The sequence below is a fragment of the Ochotona curzoniae genome, unplaced genomic scaffold, assembly GCF_017591425.1.
Source record: "Ochotona curzoniae isolate NIBS_2020 unplaced genomic scaffold, NIBS_Ocur_1.0 contig_2321, whole genome shotgun sequence".
Lineage (NCBI taxonomy): Eukaryota > Metazoa > Chordata > Mammalia > Lagomorpha > Ochotonidae > Ochotona > Ochotona curzoniae.
The window spans coordinates 13,059,608-13,067,338 of NW_024465421.1; the positions used below are offsets into that span (position 1 = coordinate 13,059,608).

Consider the following 7,731-nt stretch of genomic DNA (forward strand, 5'->3'; position numbering starts at 1 on the left):
ACGGGGGCCGGCGCTCGGGGCTGGGCCGGGACTGGAGCTGGGCCGGGACTGGAGCTGGGCCGGGACTGAAGCTGGGGAGGGACTGGAGCTGGGCAGGGACTGGAGCTGGGCCGGGGCGGGGCTGCGGCCCCAGGGCGCGCAGCGCGACACCCACGTGACCGTCCCCTCCACCCCCAGTGGCCGCCGCTGCTCCGGGGCTGGACACCAGAGCCCCCAGCACGACGGGGTGGACACCAGAGCCCCCAGCACGATGGGGGCCGGCCCCTAGGCTTCAATGCAGACTCAAGGCCGGGTCTGAAGAGCAGGGCGTGGAGCGAACAATGTGAGAAAGTGTGTGACAAAGTGCAATTATGGGATTAGTGTATCCTGTAGGCATTCAGAGGTGTCTCTGGCTGCATCCCTTCCGTTAACCCAGGCCTGACCCAGTAGATGCTTAATTAGTACCCAAGGCATTAATGCAGAATATGGAAAAGCATAAAGAAGAAAGCTACTGATAACTCCTGTTGATGTGTGTGTGTGTGTGTTGGCGCATTCTAGATATTTTTCTGGTGAAAGCTTAGAAACGTCGGGAATTTTATTTGAGAAATAAAAATAAGGGGTTGTATGATTTGGCTAAGCTTTGCACGAGGCTAAAATATGCATTTCCCCCTTTGTAACCTGCAGAAGACTTCTCCGTTGGCACCTCTCCGCCAGGCAGGTGCGTGTCTAGACATCTGAATGTGCTCCTGACCCGCACCAGGAGGGACAAGGCAGACGGCAACATGAGGAGCAGGGAGTAGAGCTGCCACCTGCCATGCCAGCACCCAATACGGGCACCACTTCCAGTTCCCGCTGCTCCACTTCCCATTCAGCTCCCTGCCAATACACCTGGGCAGGCAGTGGAGGAGGGCCCAAATGCTTGAACCCCTGCACCCATTCGGAAGACCTGGAAGAAGCTCCTGGCTTCTGGCTTTGGACTGGCACAGCTCATCACTGTGGCCATTTCAAGAGTGAACCAACGGATGGAAGGTTGGTCTCTCTTTTTTTAAAAAAAGTGTTTCAGGTGTTGAGGCTAAAAACAAACAAACAAAAAACAAACTGAGCAAAGTGAAGGCCTCCCTCTGATCTTCAGCCCGCCCAGTTCACCCAGGCAGGCCCCTAGAATTATCTCTGCCAGGAAAGGACCCTGGGGGTTGGGCAGGGCTGTGGTGGCCCCTTGGGGCTGAGTCCCAGCTCCCCAGTCCCAATCCAGCTCCATGCAGGGGACAGTGGTTCCTGCCACCCTCGCTGGGGGCACAGGTTGACTTCCTGGCTCCTGGCTTCTGCCTGGCTCAGCCCTGGATGGAACTGCGGGTCGCACACCCCTCCCTCCCTGTCTGCCTGTCTGCCCTGCCTCTCTGCTTCTGTTAGGGGCTTTCATCCTGTTCATGCATTATGGTCCAGTTCAGCTGGAACAGGTAGAACTTCCCTGTTCACCACTGTGGGAGGGGGCGGAAGGGAAGGGCTTCTGGCTGGGGAGGCATTCTTGAGTGCACCGGAACCCACGTACACTCCTTGCTACAGACTCTTCTGCGCCTCGCTCCGACTTGCTGGCTCCTCACAGCTGGCGTCAAGAGCCAACTGTCACTGGGAATGCCTGCTCAGAGGTGCCTCAGGGGGCCCTGAGAGATGAGGGATGGCTGGCCTGGGATGCTGTATCCCCATATTGAAGTAGCCTGGATTTGAGTCTTCCTCCCCAGCAGCTCTGTCCCTGACCCCAGCTTCCTGCGAATGCACAGGCTCAGAGGCGAGCAGGTGGCAGCTGGAGTCCTTGGCTCGCTGCCACCCATATGGGCGTCCTGGATTAAGGCCTGCTCTTCAAGTTCATGTTAGCTTTGCCCCAGGCTGTTTGCAGGTGGGGGGCGGGGAGGGGGAGAGGAAGGAGAAACCAGCAGATGGAAAATCTCTCTCTTTCCACCTTTTAAATAAAGTGAAAAGAAATAAATTTTAAAAACCCAGTGCCACTGAATTACATACTTAAAATGGGTGAAGTGTATGTACAGCATATGAATTCTATCACAAATACGGGGGTGCCAAATAAATAAATAAAAAACTGGGTTCCTAATGTGGCTGCCAGAAAAAGGTAAAAGAACAGGTTCCTGAGCACAGCCTTGGGGTGCAGCCACAGAAGACAGCACTGGAATACAGTTCCCAGCCTGGGGCAGGTGACTGTTGCCAACATCAGGGACAGGGTGTGGTTCTCTCACAGCCGCACTAGCCACCCATCCTGCAGGAGGGACACAGCCCTGGGGTTAGCTGGTCAGATCCAGGGACCCCGGGCTGTGGCTGTGTAAGCAGCAGAGCCAGCAGCCTTTGTGCTCATAGGATCCGGGCTTCTGCAGACAGGCGGAGAGCTTTCACCTCAGGGGCACCTGCCACAGGAGACCTGTACATGCTATGACATGACTGCCTCCCTGTCTTCTATGATTTATCAAAATGTGCTTATTTTTTCACGTATTTGAGCGGCAGAGAGAGAGAAGCCCACAACAGCCAGAACTGGGCCAGGATAAAGCCAATGTGGGTCTCCCCTGTGGACGGAAGGGAACCAAGGCATGGTGTGAATTTACCAGGAACCTGGAATGAGGAGTGGAGCTGGACTCGAACCCTGGTACTGCCACAGGGGACCTTCTCTCCACCAGAGAGGGTGGGGTGAGGAGCAAACCCTGGGATGAAGGTGGAGGGTGGCTGAGCCACTGGGCCCCTAGCCTCCCTGTTTGCATAGCAAAGCACCTGGAAGGGGAGGTCCCAGACTCTGTGGCAGCAGCTGGAGCAAGCCAGTCCTGGACCAAGGATATCTTTGGCTTCACGTTTAAAAAGCACACTGTGAGCAAGCATGCTTGTTTGTTTCAACAGACAAGAAAGCCCGGCTCTCTCTACCGAAGCCAAAAACATTTACAACAGGCTTGGAGAAATGAAAGGCCATTTTTTCCCCCCTGGGCTTTCCTTCTTTCTTTGGGTTTCCACAAGGAATACAGGGGTCCATTTTTGCAGAAGTTGTTTTGCCTTCCCAACGTAACACAAGCGAAATAGAGCCGGGTGGCTTGGGTTTCTGCAGCCTCACCCTGGCAGCTGTCGGCCCCAAAAGCATAAATCAGTGAGGACACCGAGTGGCAAGCCCGGGAGGCGGGAGGCGTGCCGGAGGACAGCTGGGCGGAGCAGCCAGGCGGCCTGGCCTCTCCTGGTTGGGGAAGTGCTTGGGACTCTGAACAGCTCGGCATCTGGCTCTCCCTCCCCTGGGGATGATCTGTTGCTGCCTGATTCAGCCTAGTGGGTGCCTGGTAACGTGCATGGAGCTCTCTGGGAGTTAGCTGGAGGACTCAAAGGTGCTAGCAGACGCTGCCAGGGCCGGGGGGGCTCTCCTGAGTGACTGCAGAGGGGGCAGTGAGTGACAGAGAGCCCTGCTCCCTTCCTTGGTTGCAGGCTGTGGCCTTCTAACAGTCTGTGGCAAGGACCCAGGACACGAGTTCTGGGAGTGCTTAGGGCAGCTGGCTCCAGCCTGGGGCAGGTACACCTGACTCCAGGCTGTAGGTGCTGAGTGCTGGAGCTGCTTGAGAGGCCCTACTGTCCCTGCTGGGGCTGCCATTCTGGCAGGACTCAGCAGCCAGGGCCAGTCAGGGCCCATCTGGGTGCTGTTGTGGTTGGTGGGCACCACAGAGCTCCTGGGAGAGGGTGGAGGACTCAGGTCCCCGAGGGTCATGTCACCACTGCCCTCATCATGTGCTAGAACCCCCCAGTCAGGCCTGGGCAAGAGGTGGCATCTGAGCCTCTGCTTAGGACACCTGCATCCCCATACCGGAGCGCCACGTCAGTTCCGATCCGACTCCCAGCTGATGTGCCTGGGAAGGCAGCAGGTGAAGGTTTGAGTCCCTGGGCCTCCGTGGCTATGTGAGAGATGCATTGGCAGCCAGTGGTTCCTGGCTTCAGCCTGCTTCATTCTGGGGCATGGGCAGTGCCTGACTCACTGGAAAGGCAAGTAAACTTAACCCTTGCGCTCTCCTCCTGTGCTGTCCCTCTGAGCCCACCGCAGGGACTCCAACACTGGAAGCATTCCCAAGATTGCAAGCCTTCCCCCCACCCCAAGCTCAGACCCTGACAGTCCTGCCTCCTCAGGAAGCCCTGCAGGGGCTTCTTCTTGCTGCCAAACTAGTGTGGGTGGCAGCTGCAAAAGGGATGCAAAAGGGCCAGTCTTGGGGCTGTGGAGGTCAGAGCCCTAAAATCAAGGTCCCAGCCTGGAGGATGGGGGTGGGGGGCAACCGAGTTCCTTGCCTCTTCTGGCTTCTGGAGACCGTGGGGTACGCCTCAGGGACCTCTGCTCCCATCTTCCCATCTTTTCCTCCAGTTCCTGGGTCTCTCTTCAAAGGAGCACTGTTGGCTAACCCTGGCTCCCATGAGCACCTGAAGACCCCCTCGTCACATCTGTGAGGCCTGTCTGGCCACCTCAGCTGACATGTTTCACGTTATGTAAGTTAGGATGTGGACATCTCAGATGGGGTGCAGCTGAGTACTGGCTGGCCTGGTTAACCCCAGATGAATGTAAACTAGGAGAACTTCAAATTCCTGAGGGGGGAGCAAGGAGAGGACAACTCTCAAAGGAGTTTTATCCATGATGGTCATTATTGCTTCAAAAAGATGTGGAGCAAAATTTGGGATGGTGGAACTCCGTATTTACTACATTTTTCTTTTAAAACAAAAAACCCTGAAATAATCTGCATAGAGGGACAAGAATCCGGGAAGGGGGACTGTCCACGAAACCTGAACAGGGATAACAGGATCGAGGGAGGCCACACTTGCAAAGACTGTTAGCAACGTTCATTGGTTTTCCTCTCTGGATCCACGGCTCTCACGTCGCCAGGGCAGGGACCAGACGAGGAAGCCACTCTGGGCAGCAGAGGCGACGAAAATGAGAGGCCAGCAGGAAGCCCAGCCCGGCCAGGAACAAGAGGTGGCGTGGCACTGCCCCCATGTGGCCGCATGCAGCATTACATCCACGACAGCAGCGAAAACTCAAATCCCAGCACACCTGCGAAGGCAGTTTAAGCCGTCGGCAATTCCTTTTCACACTTTTAACCGTGCGTGTTATTGGTTTGTTGTCGCCGATCGAAAAAGAGCAGTGTTTCTTTAGTGTGCAACGACGGACACCAGACATGGGTCCTACACCGAGCATGCGCACACCTAAGTGGGCGGGGCTTGTGCCACGCGTCATCAGAGTCATATACTCTGATTCGCAAGCCCTGTGCCTGGGAGGTAGCGTGGCCGAGTGGTCTAAGGCGCTGGATTTAGGCTCCAGTCATTTCGATGGCGTGGGTTCGAATCCCACCGCTGCCACATCCCTGCGGGCAATATCTTTTGGCTCCTTTCTGACACATTTACTGTGAATTGAACAAGAAAGGAGAAGAACCAGAAACCAGAAACGGCCCAGGCCACAAACCCTACTTCCTTAAAACAGTAACTATGCCCGTTTCCTTGGAAAAATACCTGGGATACCCTGAAAAGTTCCCACCAGTTTGCCTGAAGGCCTGAATTTCTTTACCTCCCAAGGACTCAAGCTTTAGATGGGGGGATTTATAATCCCAGCCTCACTGGGGAGGGTCCCTCTGCAGCTGCTCTGTTTCCTTGGGAGGGCTCAGGCTGACTCACGGACCTCTGTGGGTAGAACAGGTGTGGAGAGACCCTCAGTGGAGAGTCAGCCTGGAGACCCCCCTTCACAGCTTCCCCTCCTACACAGTCCTCAGGCTTGGCTTAGGGCTCCGCACTGACTCACTCTGCAACTATTTCCAGAAAAGCCTACTGGGTGCCACAAACCCCGCTCCTCCTGTGACAGGAAAGGCAGACGTGTCATCATGTCATGAGTTCTGCCATGAGGTGGGTCCCGCCACGTCCAGCTAACCAGGCGGGGCATAGCCAGAACTGATCAGAGGAGCCAAGGGAAGGCGGCAGGAGGCATTTCCAAGAGACGGGAGCTCCCAGGGTTCGAGGACAGCTGAGTGAGGTCAAGGAGAATTCAGACACGCCAGACACGGTGCAGGACAACGAGCTGACGGAGATAAGGGCACGTTGCTGAGGTTCTGGACTGGGACCTGAGGGCTCCGGGGAACTACTGAAGGCTTTTAAGCCACACAGATTCCAGTGTGGGATACGGGAACTTCCCTCTGGAGACAGACGACACCACTCAAAGCCCATGGCAGTAGTCTGGGCAGCGCAAAGCTCTGCCTAGGTGCCCACCGCAGACCAGCCACCCAGCATCCCCTTCGATTCAGCTGCTGGTTCCTCCCAGAGCCCTGCAGCACACAGCCCAGCTGGCCACCTGGCCTGTACCTTGCCTTCCACCCAGGACTCCAGCCGAGCCTCGTCTGCTTTATCCATGGCTCTCCCTTCAAGATTCCGATCCTCAGGACGCTCCGTCTCATCTCCTGCTCTCTGAGCCTCTCCTGGGCTGTGTGCTGCTCAGGGGCAAGATTTCTGGAAGGCCTTGATGTAAGGCCATTATGGGAAGGGTTGAAGAGAAGAAATGGAAAATGTAGGGACAGGCACTTAGTGTTCCTGCTAAGGTGAACTTGGTACATCCCACACACACCACTGTGCTGGGTTCCAATCCTGGTTTTGTTTCTGATGCCAGCTTCCTGCTAATGCGTCCCCTAGGAGGCAGCAGGTCATGGCTCAAGGTCTGGGATCCATGTCGCCACCCACGGGACAAACCTGTGGGTGAGAGGAAAACCTGGGGTGGGGCTCCTGGCTTTGGCCTGATGCAGCCTGGACACTGCAGGGCTCTGGGAGGAACCAGCAGCTGAATCGAAGGGGGTGCTGGGTGGCTGGCCTGCGGTGGGCACCTAGGCAGAGCTTCGCTGCCCAAAGGAAAGCTTAGCGGGAGGCAGTCCTGGCCGTCCATTCTGATTGCTGCCTCGGGCTGGCTGGTGTCCTGCCGGCACTCCGCTTGCTCTCCTCCCCCATCAGCAAGAACCTCCCTTACCTGGGGGATACCGAGGCAGCTTCCAGAAGCCCCACGGGTTGCACCTGTCCGCTGGGTGAAGACCCTGAGAGGAAACAGGACTTCTGGCCTGGCTGCCCATGGCGCCCTCCTCCCCAGAGCTGGGTGTTCTATTTCAGAGTTTGGGGGATGACGTGGCCTGGTCTCAGTGCAGAAAATCAAGACCTGACTCTGGGCTGGAGGGCTCAGAAGCTGAGGATGGGCCAAAGACAGAAGATCTGGCCCCTCACAGTGGGTCTTTGTTCTCCCCTTAGGATTTCTCAGCACTGGGGAGAGGAGATCCACAGAGGGCAAAGAGGTGAACTGGGATGTGAGTCTGTGACTGGGAAAAAAGGGAGACTGTCCATCCCCTGACGGCCCTTGCTTTGCATATCTGAGATTCCAGAAGATTCCAGAGTCCAATCCTAAGTCTGGATGCACACAACAGAACCCTCTGTCAGGTTTCTGCCACAGAAGGCCGCGGGCAGCTTCTCCACATCGCCTCCCTTACAAGGCAAGACCCCAGGTCTCCCTGCCCCCCTGAAGTCAGACACAAGGATACACCCTACTGTAGGGGTGCCTCTCAAACTATGGAAGAGTCTAGAAGGAAGTGAAGCACTAAGCCAACACAAAGGGTCGTTACTCATTAAAAAAAAAAAAAATCAGACAATTCTGCCTGGCAAAGGCCCCTTGCCCAGCTCGCTTGTCCAGCACAGGGGGACGCACCGTGCCCTGGCCACCGTGGAGGG

At 56.3% G+C, this 7,731-nt stretch overlaps 1 non-coding gene across 1 annotated transcript; it reads left to right on the plus strand.

The window, feature by feature from the left end:
- The first annotated feature begins 5,261 nt into the window (after positions 1–5,261).
- TRNAL-UAG lies at positions 5,262–5,343 on the plus strand. Its single transcript has one exon. It is a non-coding gene; the product is annotated as a tRNA-Leu (tRNA).
- The last annotated feature ends 2,388 nt before the right edge of the window (positions 5,344–7,731 follow it).